Source organism: Scylla paramamosain, chromosome 9 (assembly GCF_035594125.1).
Source record: "Scylla paramamosain isolate STU-SP2022 chromosome 9, ASM3559412v1, whole genome shotgun sequence".
In the NCBI taxonomy this organism is placed as follows: domain Eukaryota; kingdom Metazoa; phylum Arthropoda; class Malacostraca; order Decapoda; family Portunidae; genus Scylla; species Scylla paramamosain.
Window position 1 is genome coordinate 14,949,617 of NC_087159.1, and position 24,784 is coordinate 14,974,400.

Genomic DNA, 24,784 nt, shown 5'->3' on the forward strand with positions numbered 1-24,784 from the left:
GGGTCAACATAAAATTCTCTTCCTAACAATAGTGACCATACTTCACACTGAAACAATTATTCCCTTATGAAAGTTGTTTAACATCTCCAATTACTACTTCCATTCTCAAATTAGCATTTGTATTCACATCCTCAAATAATGAGGCTCATTCACTTGATGAATAAACTAATAGGTACATATATACATGCATATTAAACACGTCAGTGTAGCTCATTCCTTGATTCACAAGGTAACACTACGATCATGAACAAGAAAATAACTCCCATGCCTCAGTGTCAGAAAAAGAACTGTGTTCCCTTAAGGTGTGCATGGTTTCAAGGTTAAAGTTTGCAGGGTGTGAGGCTTCCCAGCCAATCATAAGGCTGCCATATCATAACATTACTCCCACAGGTTCTTCTCAGTGCTGCTGCCATTGAAAGGTATGCTAGTTGTATAAATCCCTGACAACTAAATATAAATAAAAAAAACTTGCATATGTGAGAAAAATGTTAGCTACATACTACTTCTCCTTTCTACTCTAACATCATATTCAGCCTTATACACTCCACTATCTTTTTATCCACTTACATTTAAATCATTCCATCTTCATCATCATTCCTTCATCATCATTCCTTAATGATTCCATCAAAGACATCATCACCCGCCTACTTTGAAATTCCTCTTCACCTTAGCTTAGATGTTTTGCAGAAACATTTTCCTCAAAACATTTTGCAGCTCTTCTTCCATTCTTCTGCATTTCCTGTGGTAGCAAGACTCAGTTAATATGGTTATCTTCAGCAGAAAGCTACCAAGGTTACCCTTGACAAAAGATTTAAATCAAATGAGTTATTGATCTTTTACTAGGACTTTTGGAGTATTTTTACACTAACCACTAACAAACCACACTTATCACAATTAGCTGAAGTCATACAAGCTGACCTTAATGGTTTCTTTCAAATATCTGCTAAAATAATAACTGGATGTTTAATTGTTTGCACACACTAAATATAAAATAAGACAACAAATGAAACTACAGAATTGACTGGACCCAAAATTGATGTCTACAGCATTAGGGCAGTAATATGAAGGTAAGATTATTTTACTGATCAGGATTCAGTTGCAAACCCCAATTCTTCTTTCTCAAAAGTAAATAAATAAAAATGTTGGGAAAGCAGGTAGGTATAAATAAAGGACTTAAATCCTATTGTCTACATGGGTGTCTGTTCTACAGAACTACATTTGAGGCAGTGAGAAAAGAAAGGCTGAACTTGCCAAAAGTATGTTTTGAAAAATTTTTTGCAAGGTTAAAATAAAATAGAAACACTCTGAATGTGCCAGTTTACTTAATTTAAGTAATGTTGGAAAGCATTTTTAATATATAATTTGATATGAGTAGTCAAGAGGTTGTCACACATCAGTATGGTGAGCAAAGCCTGTTTTTGTGGTCTACTGCAGACAAAAAAATGTAGACACCAGCAAAGCTACATAAAAGTTTTGCGTCACCTAGATTCCAGTATTCATCAAAGATGCACCAAATAGCCTCCATCACACACTAGCAGGCAGGACCCATCTAACAAGTAGGCACCTTCTTTGCCTGAACATTTTTTCACTTGTCTACATGCTTCTCCCACTTCTTGGTATGTTCAGAAGTATCATGCTGTCACTGCTACTCATCTTCACAAATTTGCCAGAAAAAATTAAGGACAATGGACTACGCAGTAAATATGACATGAGGAGAGCCACAATGACCACTGACCTGTGGTTATGTAAGAGTGGTGTGACAACTGGCCCATGGACACCGGGAGGGCACTGATTGGCTCAAAATGTTACACATTCAGCTACTGGGCAGCAGCTAGTGGCAAGTACAGCTCTCCATTCCTTAAAACACATGACTCAAAGCCAGGTACCTACTGTGCAGGAGCTGGGAAAGCTAGATTTTACACATTTTATTTATCTGTTATTTTCAGTAACAAAGAGATGAACTCAACATCTGATTATGGAGGAAAATGGTGAGTTCACCCTTTCTTTTCTGAGTCCCTCATTTACACTTTTTATGCAAGAGGGGTGTTGGTCTAGGCAACAAAATTACATAGAAAAAAAGTTCCACTGATGCACCAGAAGTCAAAAACAATAATAAAAAACTGGAGGATGAATGGAGGATGAATGCCTTAAAACATCTCGCTTGAAAGAGTTAAAGTCATAAAGAGGAGGAAATACAGAGGCAGGGTGGGAGTTCCAGAGTTTACTAGAAAAATGGATGAATGTTTGGGAATACTGGTTATGGGAATACTAGTTAACTCTTGCATTATAAAGGTGGACAGAAGAGGGGTGAAAGAAAATAAGTCATGTGTACCAAGGCCACAGGAGAAGGGGAAAATTGCAGTTAGCAAGATCAGGAGAGAAGTTAGCATGAAAACAGCACTAGAAGAGAGCAAGAGATCCAACACTGCAGTCTGTTGGAGGAGATGAGTTGACAAAAATTAAATGCTTTTGATTCTACCCTGTCTAGAAGAGTGGTATGAGTGGAACCCCTCATACATGTAAAGTGTACTCCATACATGGACAGAGCTAGCAGCCATGGGGCTGAGAAAATCTGGCAGTGATGACTCAGAATGCCTAACTTCATAAAAGTTGTTTAAGCTAAAGATGAGAGGTGAAGTTTCCACTTTAGATTATTAGTAAAGAGCAGACCAAGGATGTTCAATGTAGATAGACTGAGTTGGAAAACACTGACTAGGCAAGGTGCAAGCATATAGGCACAGTTTCAAAGAACAATAGGAGGGATCCATCAGGTCCACAACACTTTCAAGGGTTAAGGCCACCAAGGGCCTGGAAAACATCACTGTACAGGATCTTAATGGGTAGCATGAAGTAGTCAAAGAGTGGAGAGGAATGAACAAGCCCTGAATCATCCAAAGTAGCATTTTTAGCAAAGGTTTGAATTAAGAGTTCAGCTTTGAAGATAGATAAGATGGCAGTGGTGCCATCAGGTTGAAATACAAGACGGAAAGATGAAGAAGCAAAGTTATTAGAGATATTTATGGTGAGGTGTCAGAAGTCACAATGGAGTTACATCTAGAAAGATATTGACATTTTCTACTGATGGAATTTTTGGTTAGTTGGAGAACAGACTTGGCATGGTTCAGGGAAAAAGTATAAAGTGCATAAGACTCAGGTGATAGAAGGCTAAAATACTGTTTGTAGGCCACATCTTTATCATGTATACTACAAGAACAGGCTGTTAAACCAAAGTTTGAAAGATTCAGGGTGAAAGAGTAAGGAATGCCCGACACTATCACCTCCGTTATGCGCTCAACACACAGAAACATGTCTGACACAAAAGCAGTAGTTGTTCCATGGAAAACCAGAATAATACCTCCTCAGATCCCCCAATTAGTAGCACCAAAACACCAAAGGCACCTCTGCTTTGGGCAATTCTGAGGAGGAACTGGAGCGACAGGACAAGATACAGATACAAGATTGTGATCAGAGGAGCCCAACCGAGAAGACAGTGATAGCATAAACGGTAGGATTAGAGGTTAGGAAAAGGTCAAGAATGTTAGACATATCTCCAAGACAATCAGGGATATGAATAGGGTGTTGCACTAATTCCACTAAATCATGGAGGATAGCAAAGTTAAAAGCTAGTTTACCAGATCAGTGAAGGAAGAGGAAGGCCAAAGCTGGTGGTGAACACAGAAGTCTCCAAGAATGACAGAGATCCACAAATGGAAAGAGTCAGGATGTGCTCCCAGTCACTATACAAGAGGCTTTTCATGACAAGAGCAGACACTTCCCTCACTACTTGGCCATTTCATGCCTTCCAATGCCACCCCAGAGAAAGACTGGGTTTGCTGTGGCCATTGCAGTTTAAGAGTTGGGGTGGAGGGTGTAGTTCAGAGTGGCCCTCAACTCCCAGTCCTTGACTATCTTCCACCTCCTCCCCAAAGCCCCAAACCCTACACCATCACCTATTTTGCATGCCCTCAGCCTAAGTCTGCTCTACCAACTCCTTCATGAAAGAGAGGTTTGGCTGATACAGCTTCACATTCCTCACCCACTGCCCTGCACTATTTCAAGGATGGTCCAGTGGTGCTAGAGAAGCAGCAAGGGCAGCCTTCATTATTTTTGTGGTGGTATGACCCACCCCTTCTGCCTGATGGAGCTTCATACTTTCAAGCTTAGTTAGTGCCAATACTCAGTGCTCTCCACCATGCCTGTGAAAAATTAAACAAATCCATCCATCTCTATTCCAAATCAATCAATGCATTACAGGTGATTGACAGATTCCTCAAAAGACAACATTTATTTGCTGTCTTTCAACCAACATCATCTTCACTCTCTACCAGGAGAACAACTCAGTTTCCTTACAGTGGGTCCCTATCACATCAACATCCCCTGTAACAAAAAGGCAGATGCAGCAGCACAGCTGGCCACCACTCAGCCCAATGTCTCTTTCCCAACGTATGCCAATCTATCACACAACAAATCTACAATCAACTCAGCTGCATTCTTTCTCACGCTTAACCACTTCACTGATTTAATGAAACATGGATCCCACTCTGCCACCAGGCACATCACAGCTTCATGCCAGGAGCCACTATGCATCCCTCACCAGGACCTGTTAAACTACCATCACTTATTTGCAAAGATTCCACTTCAGCTATCTGTTCAAAAAAACACTTCACACAGGTCCATAACCTTGTGCTCATTGCCTGGAGAAGGCTGCCAACCCTATCCTACATGCTGCACTGTCCAGTCATTCACAATCTGTGCCAACAAAGTTCCCAATGACTACATGACAGCATCCCAGCTCATTGCCTTCCCCACCCTATCTACAATGATACACACTTGTTGCATGTACCTGCTACCTTAATAAATCACAGCATCATCAGGGACATGTTTCCCAGGGAGAGAGAGAGAGAGAGAGAGAGAGAGAGAGAGAGAGAGAGAGAGAGAGAGAGAGAGAGAGAGAGAGAGAGAGAGAGAGAGAGAGAGAGAGAGAGAGAGAGAGAGAATTTTGTGAGGATCAAGAACAAACCTATATGTAATTACTACAATTAACAGAATAATCTCATATCAAAAAACAAATTATCTTGAACTGGAGTCACACATTAATGAAAGGTTACTTTCATAACAGTATCATAACTAAGTTGCTGCTCATGTAAACCAAGGAAACTCCAGTAAATAACAGCTGAGTAAAGCATTATATAAAAAATATAATAGATTCACACCTCTAGCACAAAAGGCAAACACCACAGCACATTTTTTTCTGAGACTGAAATATGAGTGCACTGAAACTACAATAGCCACCTACTCTCCCACTTCCCTGGTTACACAACATTTCAAAAATGCTAAGTACATAAAAATGGAGGTGGCATCTTATATTACATGAAAACCATTCACAACACAGTACTATTATCAAAACCCCTTGTCAAAAATGTAGATGTTCTATTTATATTATTAAAAAATAATTAAAAAATCCAGCCCAACCAGTGCAAACCGAACACGACATTTATGAACAAATTAGCAAGATAAGTAACACACATGACACTGTAATCCTTGGTGACTTCCACCTACCAGTGATGAAGTGGGGTGAACCACTCACCCTGCATCATGGCCATGATCTTTATGATAACTTAAAAAGAAAGCTCACTTATTTAATCTGTAAAAAGCCAGACACGCAAAAACCAGGTGCTCGACCTCATGCTTGCTACAAAAGATGAACTAATAAAAAATCTGAAAGTCAGCTAGGAGTTCAGTAATAGCAACCACCATGCAATCACTTTTGTTATTAACTTCTTGGCTGACAAGTCAAATAAAAACAAAGAAAAAGTCCCTGACTACAGAGAAGCAAATTTTTGTAAACTCAGATCAGTGATTAATTAAACTGACTGGAGTTACTTATGTACCACCACAGATATTAATGCTCAAAGGAAATTTTTCACTGATAAATATTTAAAAGTTGTGCAAGAATGCATGCCTATGAAAAATCACTGTCCCACTCAAAATGTTCAGCCTATGTGGTGGAACACACAAATAGCTGAATGCCTGCATACCAAGAGGGATACTCATAGTATCATACAGTAATAACGAAGAACACGATAGATACACAGAGTTAAGGTGTGCAGCAACGAGCTTAATCAAACACACAGAAAAGTCAACCAAATTACACATTGCAAGCCAAAATAAGGCGAAACCAAAGGAATTTTATAGCTTTATCAGGCAAAAGAGAGTAATTACCTAAATTATTGGACTAATTATAGATGAAAATGGAGATTTCACTAATCATGAGGAGGAAATTAGTAGCACTTTAACACTTTGCCTCAGTTTTTGCAGTAGAAAGCCTCAGCAACATCCCTATGGTGTCATCAGTCCAATTAAATAACAGCAATACCCTTAGTAGTACCATCATAACAGAAAGAGATGTTTCAAAATGCATTGATAAACTTAAAGCAAGTCACCCAGGCCTGACACAATCTCACCCTCATCTTAAAAATCCAAATTAGTTAAACCTCTAACTTTATTGATAAATAAATCCCTGCAGTTTGGTATTAACTCCAATTTTTAAAAAAGGCAGTAAATCTTTACCATGCAATTACCAGCCAATTGACTTAACCTCAGTCGTATAGAAAATGCTAGAAACTTGTAAGAGACAAACTTAATCACGTATAAGAAAACAAATTACTTAAAAATACTCAACACAGCTTCCAAAACAAATGTTCTTGTTTGATGAACCTTTTAGACATCTACAATATTCTGAACCAGTATGACGAAAGTAAAGCAGTAGATATAATATATTTTGATTTTCAAAAGGTCTTTAACAAAGTCCCCCAGAAACATTTACTGATTAAACTAAAGTCACATGCTATCCAAGGCAACAAGCTGAGATGGATAAGAAACTGGCTAACAACCATAAACAAAGTAGTAATAAATGGAAAAGCATCCAAGTGGACTAACATAACCAGTGGGGTGCCACAGGGATCAGTCTTGTTTATATACTAAATGACATTGATGAAGGTTAACAGTATAATATCAAAGTTTGCTGATGACACCAAAATAACTAATTCCGTAGTCTCTAACAAACAAGTAATAGAAATGCAGAATAATCTAGATAAATTGTCAGGGTGGGGGCAAACTTGCTAAATGAGTTTTAATCCAGGTAAGTGTAACATACTTCACACAGGGTATTGAAACGAGAAAGCTAAGTATATTTTCAAAGGTACCCAACTTTAAAGTGCAGACAGCGAAATTTATTTAGAAGTAACAATATTGATTAGCCTAAAACCTAGCCAACAATGTTCAGTAGTCATAAAGAAGGCACACAAAATAATTGGCTTAATCGGCATTTTTTTTAAGGGCAGTGCCCACCTCCAATTGCATTGAAAATTATTTTTTCTCTTTTTTTTTGGGGGGGGGCTTAAATTCATCCCACATGATAGGGGAAACGTTTGGTATACAATAATCACAGATCTGACAAGTTTAGGCTTAGGTAGAGAGCGGTTTCCCCACCCCCCCAACTCCCGCCGTGCTGGGGCAGCGTCTCGGTGGCCGCGCGCGGCAAGCTGCCATAGAGAGAATTGCTTATTTCTCTATCAATGGCTTACAATTGTCCTTCTCTACAGCAAAATCTATGCTGGAAAGAAAAAAGGAAAAATATATACTGTACCTTTCTAAAATAAAGTAAATCAAAAGGTAAAAGAAATGGAAATGACAAAATTGACAACTTGGTACCAGTATGTAGTGTGAGTATACACTTTGTACGCATGTCACGTCCCCCACCAGCCAGTTCGTATCCAGCATCTACACAGTGAGCATCTCTGCCAACCTGTCCCAGAAGCATCTACTCTATAACTCACTATGCCACGTTTATCAGCGAAGCGAAAGAGGTTGATGGAGAAGATGAAAGAAGCGAGGATAGTGAAACGGCAGAGAAGACAGCACCAGCCACTACAGCCAGGCATTGTTGTGGAACATGAGCCAGCCGTGGCACCGCCACGCATGGAGGAGCATCACACTGTCTCAGCACAGCCACAGCGAGTGGAGGAGCCACAGCCAGGAACATCCAAAGATGAGACATCTCCTGCTATGCTGAAGAGACAGCTGAGAACAGAAGTAAGAGTACCAAGAGATGCCATAAGACTGGCATACATGATTGTAGAAAAGGCAAATTTGCTGAAGCCCCAAGCAAAATGCAAGAAATGTGGATCACACCTTGAACAACATCAGGAAGTTGCCAATAGGTATGGGGCTGCATACCAGCTCTCGGAAAAATGGCAGGTGTGAGGGGAGGAGACGAAGCACTGGACATCACCTCAACAGCTTCCGACCAGAGTGTTCGACATCAACATGAAGCTAGCAGAATTTGCCTTGGCAAATTCTGGATATAAGACTATCCAGGACATGGAAGTGATGTTCGAATCTAAACTACTAACTTCCAACAGATTCTTCGAAATCGCCAAGAAAATAGAAGAAGAAAGCATTGCAGACTGCGAGAAGAAGTTGGAGATGTCACCCCAGGGGTGAGACTATCTAGTCAGTAAAGGCCAAAAATAAATAAATAAATAAATAAATAAATATTCAAGAATATTTTTATGTTTCACTTGCATCACTAACCTGATCAAATAAAATCAAAGTACAGGGAAGGGTATAAAAAGGCGATAAAAGCTATAGGCACCACACGCTGAGCCTTGCAATGTTTCAGCACTGCATAGAAAGCCTCTAATAGCAATGATTTACAAATATAACAATATATAAATGACACACCTATAAATCTTGCTCTCTCTCTCTGACTCAGCAAGAGAGAAAATGGAAAAGTTTTAGGGGTAGCTAGCCTCGTTTCTACTGATTTTTAGGCATCTTATTGAAAGTTGATCTATTTTTGCCTCTCCTGAAAAACATGCTTTTTTGAGGTTTTCCTGTAATGACTGGGTTATTTATTGTCCTATAGTCACCATTTTTGTCATGTAAGTAGACGGGACGGTGACACACGATCGGTAAGAAGAAATTTTCATTTTACAAGTAGGTTTTTTTCTTGTGATTTTTCTTATGCACAAAAAAATTTTCTCTATGTTTGACTAATGTTTTAATTACTTTATAATATAGATTTAGACAAAACCTTCTTACTGAACCTGCATAATCTTTCTAGCTGCTACCATGCACGATTTCAATGTGATCCATCGACTCTAACATTTTTTTATCCAGTTTTCTTTTAACAACTTTGAAAAGAATTCACTGCGCATGCGCAGTTCATTATAAATTAATGAAAAGTTCAACGAGTATTATGTTTTTAATGACAAAGATGAAACAATGGAAAAAAGTCTACGGTTAAAAGGAGCCGCTTTGCAGGTGGAGGTGGATGCTGCGCTTAATATAAATCTAAAGATACAATCCTCACACTGTATAGCTCTTTAGTCAGTCCCTTTTTGGAATACAGTGAAATCCCTCTTATCCGGCATCAACGGGACCGCCAACATGCCGGATACTTGAATATTGCCAGATACTTGAATAGAAGTGAAATTATGTCCACAATCACCACCCTACACTCACGCATCTTACCATAACAAAGATCAGCTGATCTTAATCAGCAGCTGATCTGATCAGCTGCTTAAGTGTAAGCACAACACGCTTCCTCTTTTCTACAACTTTAGGCATGATGAAGGCATCAGGCGATAAACAGTGCACATGTGGGACTGAGTCACTGAGTAAACACAGTGCAGTGGGGCGCGGATGGCGCGAAGCAGTGCGCTCTGGTGGCAAGGGGACAAAGTATGCCTCGCGCGGGAATTTTAATCGATTTTATGAGTACACATTGATTTTTTATTGATTTCAAGGCTTGGGGAAAAATGTGCCGGATACTTGAAGCTGCTGGATACTCGCATGCCGGATGAGAGGGATTTTACTGTATTGTGCATGGTGCCCCTATTACCAGAAAGACAGATAAATCAGAACAAGTTCGGTGTAGAGTAACATAAATGATACCATGCTAAAGAAAAAAATAATATGAAGAGAGTCTTAAAGAATTAAATCTATTCCCATTAACACAAAGACTTTCAAGTGACTTGTTACAAGTGTTTGAAATCAAAGGCATTGATAACACAGACTGCAGTAAATATTTCATGATACTTTTCAAATTACGTGCGAAAAACTGTTGCAATATTGTTGTGAAATCCTTCAACTCTCATAAATCAAAAAAATTATCCTCGGAACTTGATGGACTGCACCACTGTAGAGACTTTTAAATGCCATCTTGATAAATATTTTGCCTCCAATCCACAGCTAACAGTATTTGTTTGTTAGAGATTAACTTCCTTGCCTCCAGGAAATGGGGGATTCTCACTCCATCTATTTTCATTCTTTCCTGTAAAATTTCCTTGAGGTTTTTCCTTTTCTAACCTCATAAGGTATTTATTTCTGACCTGTTTCCTGTACAGCTTATGGCGGAAGGAGTGGAGGATGGGAAGAGAGCCTTCTGCTTTGCTGTCCTTTTCTTCTATTGCCTTAGGAGTCCTAGGTTAGATCACATCATGAAGATCACAAAGTCTGTTGTGGCCTGTGTTTCTATGTAATACTATATAACTTCATTTACAACAGAGTAAAGTTGTTGTTTACTACAAACTTAACCCTTTGACTGCAAACAGCAATGACATTACTATTAATTTTCACTGTGTTCTCACCATAGAACATCAACAACTACCTCAAGAGGCTATTAAGGCATGTACTATACTTGCTGAAATAAGAACAAATATATAACAGAGCAAAAAATAAACTACATCCACTAAAACATTGAAAGCTGCCACACTTCTGGTTAATCTGGATATCACTTCCATGTTACATACAAGCATGAAACTCGCAAGTCATGTAGAAGATTCAGTGACCTTGCCGCAAACGTAAAAAAAATTGGGGGCTTGTGACTAGTATGGCTGTAATAGCACTCAAGATTGAGGAGAAATTCAACACTTTCTAAGTTCAGCTAGCTCTGCACGAGTCAGACGTAAACAGTTAAATTATTTTATTTTCTTTATAACTGAGATTTGAGGGCAGCGGCATATTAGGAATTTATGGTATCTATACAGCTGATCCCTCCAATTACGCGCTGCCACTCATGAGGGCATATATGTGGCCACCAATTACGATTTTCCACGGTAGGTTCAGTTACACTTTTCTTTTTCGCTTGTTTCAGAAACGTGTCAGGCGTTCTGAAAAAGTCTCAGTCATTCGTTAATATGGCTACCCAGTGAAGGGAGGCAAAGCGACAACTGCCAGTGTTCAACAGGGATATTTAGCAATAGCAATGTTTTAGATGCTATATACAAACATGAAAAAGAAGTTCCATATGTTTATTAATGAAGCTGCCAAACTGTACCCACCTCCTTCGCCCTGAGAATCTCTAAAACACACCATTATGGCATAACAGTATAATTTTTAAGTCCCTCGTTTGGTTAGATTATGCTATGCTATGCAAGGTTAGGTTAGGTTATGCTAGGTTAGGTTAACGTCCTAGCAAGGGGGTCCAGGGGGCGTAGTCCCCCAGTTAGGTTAGGTTATGCTAGGTTAGGTTGATGTCCTAGGTTAATGGTCCCGGCGGGGACTGCCCCGGCTAGGGAAATTCGAAATATTAAGGTTAATTTTCTTAGATTTTTGAACGCCTATATTTCACTTATTTTTCTTCTTCCCCAAAAAATCCCCAAAGGCCCCCAAGCTTGTTTGAAGGGTAAGGGGAGGTTGGGAGGAATGGGGGCGGACTTCTTATCAAGAAATACCACTTTTTTTTTTTTTATGTCAATAATGTTTCTTTATCATAAACTGGATTTGAACTGGACTGGTTTGCCAAACCTAAGTACACAGACAACTTTTGACTATGACGCAGAAGAGTGCCACATTTTCCATGACTGTGACTCTTACCTCGACAATACCGAACATTTTATCAGTCTTATATATGAGTCACTTCCTTACCTGACCAATTTGAGTGAGCTGTCCCCAAGATCACAAGAAAAATGGCTCTGTGTGAAAAGTAAATGCAGCTCCATCTCCTCACTACGTCGTAACTTGTAATCGTGGAGTGAATCATTCGGCGGCTTCGACTCAGTTACTATGAAGCATGGGATCGAAACTTTGAACACCTGTGGTTTCTAATAAAAATCTTCCTTGATTATTTCAGAAAATATTCTTATCGTTCTCATTCCTCAAAGCGTTTTATTTTTTATTAGCAGTGTAAAACGAGGAAATACAGACATTCTGAATTCGAGCACAGGAGACAAGGGAGAGACGAATAACAGTTGAAGGAAAGTGGTGAGTGGTTGGGTGGTGGAGGATTACTCCAATATTCCATTAATTTTATATCTATCTCACTGACAGAAAATAAGATATGAAAGAAAACTAATATCATGACTAATGATTTTTTTTATTCATTATTTTTTTTTATTTATTTTATTTATTTTTTTTACGAGATGTATCCCAAGGAATTTTTAAATATATTCACCATGATTAGCTACATCGTTCGTTGTGGCTGACAGTTGTTTCATTAATATTTGTAGATATCAGTTCAAAAGAACTGTTTAACCAACGGTCTACTTCTAATCATCAACGTGAACAAGAACAAAGGAAGCCATAGCCCCTCTGTAGCGATCTTGGAAGGTATGAATGAATGTGGCTGATAGTGACTGTCAGTTCTTGCTACAATCTCTCTCTCTCTCATCAAAAAAGAAATCAAGGGCAACATTCTCAAAGTCAAATGTTTTGTGTCTTATTTCATCTTATAATAACGTCTGATGGGGATGGGATTCAAGGAGGCCTAATAATAGTTAATATATATGAGAGAGAGAGAGAGAGAGAGAGAGAGAGAGAGAGAGAGAGAGAGAGAATCAATGATATTTGGCCTCTGGAAATGTCCTTGTGAGAGTCTAAAGCGTTTCAAAATTAGTTATATCTATTTATTTATCTCACTGTTATGGTGTATTGAATAAATAAACATGGCGTCACTGTTGAGCGTTGCCTTACCTTGTGCTACAAACTAGACAGCGATGATAACCAGTGTATTATAGAAATAAATAAATAAATAAAAATAAAAATAAATAAAAAAACACGAGACTACAATCTCAATATGTTCAGGCAATTAGAAATAAAAATGAATAAATAAATAAATAAATAAACATTAAATAAGTATATCAATTAAACCTAACAAGACCGGAAGTACGATATAGGATGCCTAAACTGAATACAAAAGGATGCAGTAAGCCAATCATATTATCTACTGGAGCCTGACCATTTGTGTATGGAATATAATGGTAAGTACACCTCCTACAAACAAAGATGAGTCACTTTATTCTACACCATACATCTTTACATCATCATCATCATCATCAGGGGCAGTTGTCACATTTATGATCAAAGTCGCCTATACTGTATATACACACAACAAAACTTACATGTACTCTACACTACTCAATTTGGTAAAACATAATACTTAGGTGTTACAGATATAAATAAATAAGGTAAATAAGTACAAATCATATAGGCCCATGTAAAAAGAATTTTTGGTTAAAAAGCTATGTACCATTCTTACTAAGTAAAATAAGAAAAAAAAAAAATATTGCTAAACATATTATGGTACATGTTTTCCAGTCTTCCCACTGCAGTCTATCGACCCACAGAAGTTATTATCTTAATCAATCTATTGTGATTCTTGATTTTGTTGTTTAGTGCCTAATATATTACACCAGACAACAGTATTCTTTTCCTGCAAGGGTTTGGCAATTGATTTCACTGATGGATACTTTGTCAGTGATCAATCTCATTTAACCAACCATATGTGGGGTTTCATGCTTTTATTTCATACAATAACTTTTTAAATTACCCAAGATTATGTTATTTACATTTCTTTACACTCAATACTGAAATAAATCATAAAATTCAGATTGAAGGCTCCACAACAATTATTACCATTTGAAGTTGAAAAATTTGATATCCCTTCGGCAGAACACACTGTTTCACTGTGCGACACATGAAGACAAAATTGATATGTAGTATTTCATATTTTGTTCAAATCTGATTTCAAAGGAAAACTTTTTTGTGAAATATATATATATATATATATATATATATATATATATATATATATATATATATATATATATATATATATATATATATATATATATATATATATATATATATATATATATATATATATATATATATATATATGAAATACCCAAATACCCTACTCATACCATGAACACAAGACAGGTTGTGTTATGCAAAGTTTCTATTTAAAATCAAAGTTGACTTGCACTATATATATGTACAAACACCAGACCCCAGTCATGACCTTGATGGAGTAATCTCACCTGATTTTCAGAACTACACTTAGTCATATATATATATATATATATATATATATATATATATATATATATATATATATATATATATATATATATATATATATATATATATATATATATATTGGATTAAATTTTTCAATTGTTATTGATTTACACATGTTGCTTATCTAATTCTTATGTATCATGTGATTTTGTAAATCAATTTTCTATACCTAGTTTGTCCACATTGTCTGAGAGGAAATGCCAAATCTTACATACCATCAATCCTCTAATACCTTGATTCCCAGAACACAGTGGAAGAGGATGGTGCCAAAAAAATAATAAATAAATAAATAAATAAGTAAATAAATAAATAAATAAATAAAATGTAGAACTAAATAACAAACAAAAGGCTTAGTGAAAAGGCACACAATTATACATTATTCAAGCCTCAACTGAAAATCAAATGCACATTAAAATGTTCTCAGAGCAAATGTCACTAAACATACAACATAATTTTGTTATGTTAAACCAATGAGGCAGAATCACTAATGTTGGCATCTGCTTATTTTCTTCAATAACTTTTATAAATTATGTTTTTTTTCATACTTCCCTAATTATACTAACATTCACCATGGTATACCTCTTATTGTTTCATCTTCAATTATATATTTTTACTACAGTTCAATTATTCTATCTACCCATGAACAGTCTTTTCCCACAATATATTACATTAGTAGGAGTTCTCTCCTCACTCTTCAGACTACATATGTAAATACAAGACACATGCATTCTGATAATAGTTCTTTTAGGAACATGACAGCTTCAAAACCTGAATGCTTGTGAAATACAAATTGTGCCACTGAGGATCTTCAAGCTTTGTTTGTTTATAGTAAACCATAACAGAGCTTGCTGACATAACTTCTTTATGTCTGGATGGAGGTCAGTTTTCTTAGTTGTCTCTAAGGCTTTCTTTAAAAAAATAAATGAATATAACAGTTTCAGTTGGCTGGTCACAAACTCATTACTCTATTCACCATAGGCAAAGCTGACACACGACACTCAAAATGTGGCACATGACAATGCTCATATGAATGTGTTTATGCAAAATGTCTCCACAATTTTTCTAAGGTATTAATACTTTGATATTATTATTGCTTTCCTATAGATATTTTTTAAAAATCAGGTGAGGACAAGGCTAACTGAGAGGGTGATTGAAATGTCTTAAATATAAAAATTTGGAGCATAGGCAAGAACTTTATGCATGCATCAATCAGCTGGAGGCTGTTGGTGTAGCTTTCTGATCAGCTTAGCCTGCAGCAACTATAACTGATAAGTCACTGGGCAGGACAAGCAAACCTTTCAAATAATAAATTTGTATGGTAAAGCCATAAACATAGCAGACAAGACTCAGTGTAGTGTACTGTCGTACTGCATCATTGTTATTCAACCTCCACTTTATTTATACACAATACACAGTTTTGAATGAGTTGGCAAATTCTTAATCTTAATTCTATAAAATTTACTATTATCAGGAATTTGCTCAGATATCATGATCCATCATTATTATGCTGAAAAATAGACCTTACAACCTAAGAGAGTGAAAAAGCAGGTGGATCCACAGAAAAACTTTTCAAGAGGGAAGCGAACGTCTCTGGGAGGGACAACTTTGGTGTTCAAAAGATTAGATAGCAGAATATCAATACAAAACAGTATGAGTATGATCTGTGGATGTTCCTGAACAAAGGAAACTAATCAAACAATAATATATTGCCAAGAAAGACAGCATTCTAAGGCAAATTAAATATAGTACACCATATAAAATGAAGTTTACAGATATAGAATGTAGTTTACAGATATGAAATATCACTTAGTACTACTTAAACATTAACATCATCATAGTAAAACTTTAACCATGATGTAAATTTCATATCGGTGTCACCTCTGCTGTAGTCATAAAGTAGTCTTTCAGGGTAAATTAGTCAACATGGAAGAAGAATATTCCTTATTGGAAGTAATTAATCAATATAAACATGATAATTTACTTATTTCTTTTCAAACCATTACCTACAGAAAGTAATTGTTTAAGTACAAGACTAAACAATAAAATATATACATAATTTCTTTTAGTGCAGTTCTATTTTCTTGAATCTTCTCTATGGAATATGAAAGAAAATTCTTCTAATATACACATACTTAGTTTTTTTTTCCTTGTCTATAGTGACTGGAAAATAGATTATTCATCTAAACAGTTTTATTGTCTACAACTTACTGTCACACAAACCAATAGTACTTCACTAACTTCATAAATGGCTGTAATCAAACACAAGTAATAATAATGAACAAAACATATATAAAGAAAAGAAGGGAATGCATTGTATATAATCTACCTAAACAATCCTGTGAATATCTTTCCTTGTACAATATCCACTTCTATGAAATGAGGAGCCTCTTTAGTGTTGTCACAAGGACATATTTATAATTACACATTCAAATCATCAAACACCAGGGAAACAAAAACATGATACACCTACACAATGACTGGGCACCTGCATGCACTACCATGTCAATTGTCTATGGCAAGATAATTATGGAACTGATTTCTCCTGCAGTAAACATATCCTGGAAAAATACCTTTGGCTGGGTATACATTTTCTTGGGGAGCACAAATTCCAAATCCAATTTCACATTTTTTGGCTTCATACACATTTATTGGATCTAATGTTGTTTGATAGTCTCCTAAATAATTTTCCATTATATAGTAATATTACATTTATATATAATACAATGACATGTCAAAGGTTTTCATTTGAATATCAATCTAAAAAAGAGCAACACTTTCCTGTGAGCTAAAGAATCAGACAACAGGCTTGTGTAATAAAAATCCATAGACTAGGTCAAAGTAGTGAAGTATACTTCCACACAGTGGAAAAGAAAGATCACACTGGCTCACCAGCAATGGCCACAGTGCCTTACAAAGATGTTTTTTTTTCATATCATCCTTGCTCAAAAAATAAATCCAGTATCACAAAAGCAAGGTATCAAGCATTAAGCCTACCAGACCAGACCAGAACATTCACATTTACCATGGCTGTCACAAAAAATTGAGGCCTCATGTGGAGATCATCAGACCTCACTCCTTCAATGGTCTGAAGAGTGTTGTCACCCTGGCCTGTGCTCCTTGTAAGTACATGAAAGTATTCTAGGGTCATGATAGTCTTGTAAGATGTAAGGAAATCCAAACTTAAGATATATATAAATTATTAGTAACTGCCAATAATTTATTTGCATACAAAATTTATCAAGTAACACTGTACTTGTAATTGTTGTTCTTCTCATGATAGCATAAATATTACCAATTGCTTCCATGAAGGAATGGCAGATCACATCCTTAAGGTTTTCAGACTGTTTTCTTCATTTTGTATTTTTATATACTCTTAATGAGACAAATGAACTTAAAAATAAAACAAGTTAAATTCCTATGTCATGCTGAAGTTGAATTTTTTACTTTTAAAAAAATAACTGATGGAACTTTTTTTAATAGTACAAAATTTTAAAATTTCCACTGAAAAAAAATAACTGAGTCTTCTGGCTTAACATACATTGAAATCAAGCTCTCACAAGGTCTAGTTCAACAATTATGAGGGAAATAATGTCAAATGTTTTATGACCCAAAAAATCTAAATGTCATGCACTTTTCCTTTTGTATTGAGAAACACTGTGATACTCACAGCCAGACAAAAAGAGAAGTATTTTGTTGGGTTGGATCAGCACTTGACCTGTCATCCCTGAGTGTGACCTTGATTTTTTGTTACTGTCTGACTCTACATCTACATTTGTTCTTTATACAGAAACCACACGAACATATAATAGATAAATTCTACTCCATCAAACAATACACAAGATCCTTTTCCCCAGCATGCTTGCATGTACACCCATAGGTTACTTATACTATCATTACAAAATCCTAAACATAGAAAAGTTCGTATAAAATTTGAGTATCACTTTTGTGAGACTTAAATAGGTCTTTGAAACATAAATTCTCAAATCTAAGCCTCTTATATATCTATGCTATCTATTTTCCTGTGTAAATAAATATTGAATGATCATAAAGTACATGTCAACAAATAATGTACTATGAACAACCTTTAACCTCAACTAAGTTAAGGCCTGAATACATTATATTCTTCAGTGACAAATTTATTACTAACTGAAAGCAAGTTATGTACTGACATGATGCAATGTCCATATTCATATACCATAACCTAGTCTGAAATTTTTATACCTTTCTCAAAACTTCATAGAAATAACTGAAATGAAGTATATTAAGAATAGGGCATAATACCACAATACTACCCATTCCAATTAATTAGCCCTGAAAGCTCAACTAAACTTTTACTTCTTGTTAATAAAGTCTATGAAGACATCAAAATCACTTTTCAATTTCATAACTAATTTATTTAGGTACTTTTTTTTTCACCATAAGGCATGCAATTAAAAAGTTGTAAGACTGCCTATAGAAACAAAAACTATACCTGATATGAATTTTGCCACCATCCCCTTTCAAGTCAAGTAGTCACTTTGTGCAGCAATATACCTTTTCCAGCACTTTTGCCACGTCTGACATGATTCCCTCAATTTCTATTCTTTGTATGTGATTTGTTCTGAATTTTCTTATCTCAAATTTCATCTTAAGGAAGAACTGGAAGTTATAGGGAGCCATACCCAGCAACTAGAGGTAAAAAGTTCATGCAAGTGTGGGTGAAAATCTCTATTCATCTTTGACACAATCTGAATGCACATGTTGTAATGATGGGGTGAGGAGTTTGGGCAAAAACTTAGTAGCAATGTACTACACGATCAAACTCAGGATTGCATTAAGCGTTTCAAATGATACATAGACAATATTTGCATCTTCCTTAGTGATGATCCCACTATTTTGATCAGCAATTTCATATATATATATATATATATATATATATATATATATATATATATATATATATATATATATATATATATATATATATATATATATATATATATATATATATATATATATATACACACACACACACACACATACAGTAAAACCTCCCTAAACTGAACCCGAATAAGCTGAATATCAAATAACCCAAATGCCCTTATCAACCTCCTCAGCCAGTCAGCCCAGCTCCACTCCATCCCCAATCACACCAGAGCCACCAGCCAACATCTTTGACTCACATTCTGAGTGACAAGCAAAAGTACACTAGTAGTACAGTGCATAATGTTTTGTGACTAGTGTGTTGTGTACAGTTAAGTGAGCTCCTAAGTGAACACTAAGTGTGTAGTTGCATAATATTAAATGAACTCTTAAGTGACCATTGTGTACAGTCTGTAATAACAAAATATGCTGTAAATATCTACCTTGGGGCTTATTATGTGCTTATAATGTGCTAAAAAATATACTGTAAATAACAATAAACATATATGTTTATGAACATATAAACTGGCCAAAAATGTGTATTGATAGATAAACTGGACTTTCAGATAAACCGTCAGCCACCTTGCCCTAAATAATTCTGTTTATGGAGGTTTTACTATGTGTGTGTGTGTGTGTGTGTGTGTGCGTATATATATATATATATATATATATATATATATATATATATATATATATATATATATATATATATATATACAGTAAAATCCCTCTCATCCAGCATTCGAGTATCCGGCAGCTTCAAGTATCCGGCACATTTTTCCCCGAGCCTTAAAATCAATAAAAAATCAATGTGTACTCATAAAATCGATTAAAATTCCCACACGAGGCATACTTTGTCCCCTCGCCAGCCACCAAAGCGCACTGCTTCACGCCACCCACGGCCCACTGCACTGTGTTTACTCAGTGACTCAGTCCCGCGTGTGCACTGTTTATCGCCTGACGCCTTCATCATGCCTAAAGTTGTAGAAAAGAGGAAGCGTGTTGTGCTTACACTTAAGCAGCTGATCAGATCAGCTGCTGATTAAGATCAGCTGATCTTTGTTATGGTAAGATGCATGAGTGTAGGGTGGTGATTGTGGACATAATTTCACTTCTATTCAAGTATCCGGCAATATTCAAGTATCCAGCATGTCGGCGGTCCCGTTGATGCCGGATAAGAGGGATTTTATATATATATATATATATATATATATATATATATATATATATATATATATATATATATATATATATATATATATATATATATATATATATATATACAGTAAAATCCCTCTTATCCGGCATCAACGGGACCGCCGACATGCCGGATACTTGAATAGAAGTGAAATTATGTCCACAATCACCACCCTACACTCACGCATCTTACCATAACAAAGATCAGCTGATCTTTGTTATGGTAATATATATATATATATATATATATATATATATATATATATATATATATATATATATATATATATATATATATATATATATATATATATATATATATATATATATATATATATATATATATATATATATATATATATATATATATATAAAATTTATTCTTGTGGAGGGTCACTCTAACTGCTCATCACACTCTACCTTTCTTACAGTGCAACATAAATTACCTCATCCCTCTCATTATATCATAGCCATAACTCTACCGGATCATCTCAATAGACTGACTGAATTCCTGAGCTTGACACAATATTTTATTTGGCATGCTAACTTATGAATATCATTGCTTCCTTCTACCACAGATGCTTTGGTTTTGTCATAAGTAGTCTCACAAATTTTTAATCACACCCCATATGTATATGATCTACCAATCCCCATTGAAATTATTGATTCTCAAGTAATGGCATCCTCTTTCCTGAACATCAAAAGCCAAGTTCTTGATTCAAAAACAGTGTATACAGTGTGTAATCTGCTATTTCTGACAACCAACATGATATTAATGTACTTGATCTCATGCAACAAATTCTTGAGCTCCAACATGTTTATCTATTATTTACATTTTAATCATTTATATTCTCAGTGTTTCACAGTTTTTAAGCTGTACAGTACATGACATTTGCTGTTAAAAGATGTATGTAGATCATTTTGATGCACCCAATAAAACTGAAAGGTTCTAATGCATAATGATGAAACCAGAAAATACTTGTATTTCAGAACTATTTCCCTGTATCCTAGCTTTTAACATATTACTTACCTACAGTTGAATTTTAATAACTATTAAAAACAAAAATACTACACAATAAATACTCCCTATAATAATTTAGTAATGCTATTTTCTTATTTGCCAAGTACTTTTACTAAATATATAATCACCAAACATATTTAGTAAATGCAAATGCAAAGATATTCTTGTATACATGTCATCATCTATCTCTGAGGAGTATATGCCATCAGGAGTTAAAACAAAAAAATAAAAATAGTGAAAAAACTATTAAATAAAAAAAATGTAAGCTCATAGATACTCTGAGAATTAAGAAATCGACAGTTCTCACAACACATGCTTGTTGTTGTTGTTGTTGTTGTTGTCATTTTATTTTCTTGGCTAGCTGGACTGCACAAAGCCCTTTAGAAGTATAGTGTTGTGATGACAACACATGCAGTTTCAAGCTCAATGATGATCTCTACTGACATTGTCACAATTAGCTGAAATATACATCTCTGAGAAGTCTTGAATATAATTTTGCTGTAGAGGCCAAAATATGAAAACTGTCAGTTTATGAGAGGTGGATCTCTCACATACACAATTGTTATAATTTTATAATGAGTTCCACTATAAAACTATCCATCAACACAACTGTAATGCAAACAGTTATCATATGTGGTCCTCTGCCACCAACCGGCTTGATCGAAGCTACATTAGAAAAGTCAATCCTTTCTGTTCAGTAACTAACACCTCACCCCACAACAGCTAACACCATTTTACATATTCTGCATTTTCTTCTTTTGGCACACATTTCTCTTAAAGCACAACACAATGCATGTTACCATATTGTGCAGGCTTGTGATTTACATTGCTGTGACATGATGGAAGAACTACTGATAACTGTTACAGATTGATTCATACTATACAACAAAACAAAACTTTTTTGAATAAATTTTCATTAATTTATACAAGAGCTGGATACCTCCACAAAAATTTCTGCACAATGAAAATTCCATTATTTGTACGAATTACACTTGCAAGAAATATTAAAAACTACATGATTAAAAGACTAGCTTCTCATAAACACAAGTAACAAATTTGCTTTTATGATGAACACCAAACATTGTAGAAAATCATTATGTTGAGAAGGTGGAAAGCAATGGCTGAATGGGTTGTTTTGGTGAGTGCATTACTGAGTGGTCTGAGTTACTTGGATGTTATCCATTCACCCAAATTTTTATTGGAGCTTTGTGGAAATCAGAGGTTAATTGAACTGAAGAAAGGCACAAAAAGTCAGCACGAACACTAACATGCCTGAACATGTGACAAGAAACAATGCAATATAAAGAACAATCAAATAAATAATATTAAGCTTCTGTTTCCTCCCATACCATCCACTGCACATCCTAGAAATATTATGCATGTGGGAGAATTGATCATATACTATCCCAAATATGGGATCATAAAGTACTACTGAAACAAGTGTCCTTTTGTATAGTATTGGAGATATGTATGGCAAAACAGTGAATATTGGTCTCAGAGGGGGAGAGAGAGAGAGAGAGAAATATATATATATATATATATATATATATATATATATATATATATATATATATATATATATATATATATATATATATATATATATATATATATATATATAAGACCAAACAAACAGCAAGTTAAATAAGTAAAAATAATACCAACAACTTTTCTTTTTTTCTATCATGATTCTTGTTCAGATAATCAGATACTTGTGGCAGATTGGGGACAAACTTCCTTTCTCAAATATCACTCATTATTGAGTTATGCTTCCTTCTCTTTCCTGGGGATCCAAAGTCTTACAACTGAATTGTCTATCTAAAACATGGAATCTCTTTCAAAATTATGACAATGACAATTATGAAGTCATGACTGGGACTGCAAAAAGTTTATATACCTAACTTTTCAACTAGGCTATATAACAAGTAACAACCTCTCAAGACGTGTCCTCATCCACTAAATATCTTCCATTCTAAATGTATACTAATTGTATTTTTTATTCAAATTTTATGTACTCTTTATTTTAACAGAGCTCTGTGGTAGCTCAGTTCACAAACAAAAAAACATTGAATCTTGGCCCCTCTTTAAGCTGTACCACAGCCAAATATTTGAGCATAATTCTCAAAATTCCATTAAGCCTATGATAGAGACCATTATGTACAGAGTGCCAGAAAGTAGTCCTGAGTCTCTTCATGGACAGCAGTCTGAAAGTCTCATCCATCAAGCCACAACTTCTATGCACTTCCTTAGGAATGGCTACACAACGTAAAATATCTAACAGAACTTTAATCACTGTAGTAGTTTTTGTGCTTTTATTCTCTTCAATCAAAATTCAGTTCATTGCATTTGTTGAGAGTTCATGTAATTAAACAAGTCTGGGAGACAACCTGTAGACTGGAGCCTATTTGTACACATTTAATGTTCTGTGCACTGAGAAGTAGTTGCACTTACATGTATGTCACTGCCTTGTGTTATGTGAGGCACTGTGTGTACTGCAGGCCTCAAACAAGTTGAGAATGTCATCTTTTTAAATATGTGCTGATGTGACAGTCTGAGCAGTACAAAATTCACTATCAACAACACATCTGAGGAACAGGTGACTACAAAGTGGAAAACACAATGAAGAGCAGGATACATAATAGGTAAATTTTGGTCTCTTCTTTTAAAGCATTCATGCAAAGAAATGCTTCTGTACATAAATACTATCTCTATTAATGTTTCACTCTTACATACAAGCATAGATTCTAAATCTGAAACTGTTGCCATATTACTTTTTATGCACTTTAAAAATTCTACTGTATAAACATAATGAAATATTTGTCACATCAGGTCAGCTATATAATTCTAATGTGGCATTAGTGCCAAATGCCTTATAACATTTCAGACAAAATACTTTTGATGGCTACTCACTTTATACCCAAGGAATTCAAATATTTCCCTGATCAGATAGCTAATATTCTCAAGCACGAGAAAATAAATTATCAAAACATCAAGCACTATGAAATTAATTTAAGCTTCTTATTTCCTCTCTTTCATAATCATTCACACAAAATTTACCTGTCCCCATCTTTCTACTCATGTTCCTAATACTTCCATTAAGAATTATGATAAAGGTATTCTACGACTTTCAAAAATCCATGCAACCTGTTATATAAAAAAAATCTTACTTAATTCTGACAACTATGCCAGAAGGCTTCAATGTACAGGCTGCATCTCCTGCACTAAAGGTCAGGCACTCAAATTTCAAGCAAAGCTACACAATATACATAAAATTAGGAATCACCAAAGCATCACTAC

At 35.3% G+C, this 24,784-nt stretch overlaps 1 long non-coding RNA gene across 1 annotated transcript; it reads right to left on the minus strand.

Annotated features, from left to right (window-relative positions):
* Positions 1 to 584: 584 nt before the first annotated feature.
* LOC135103660 (uncharacterized) lies at positions 585 to 12,073 on the minus strand. The gene is made up of 2 exons (XR_010270158.1): positions 11,935 to 12,073; positions 585 to 739 (listed from the first exon to the last, which is right to left on the minus strand). It is a non-coding gene; the product is annotated as an uncharacterized LOC135103660 (long non-coding RNA).
* Positions 12,074 to 24,784: the final 12,711 nt, after the last annotated feature.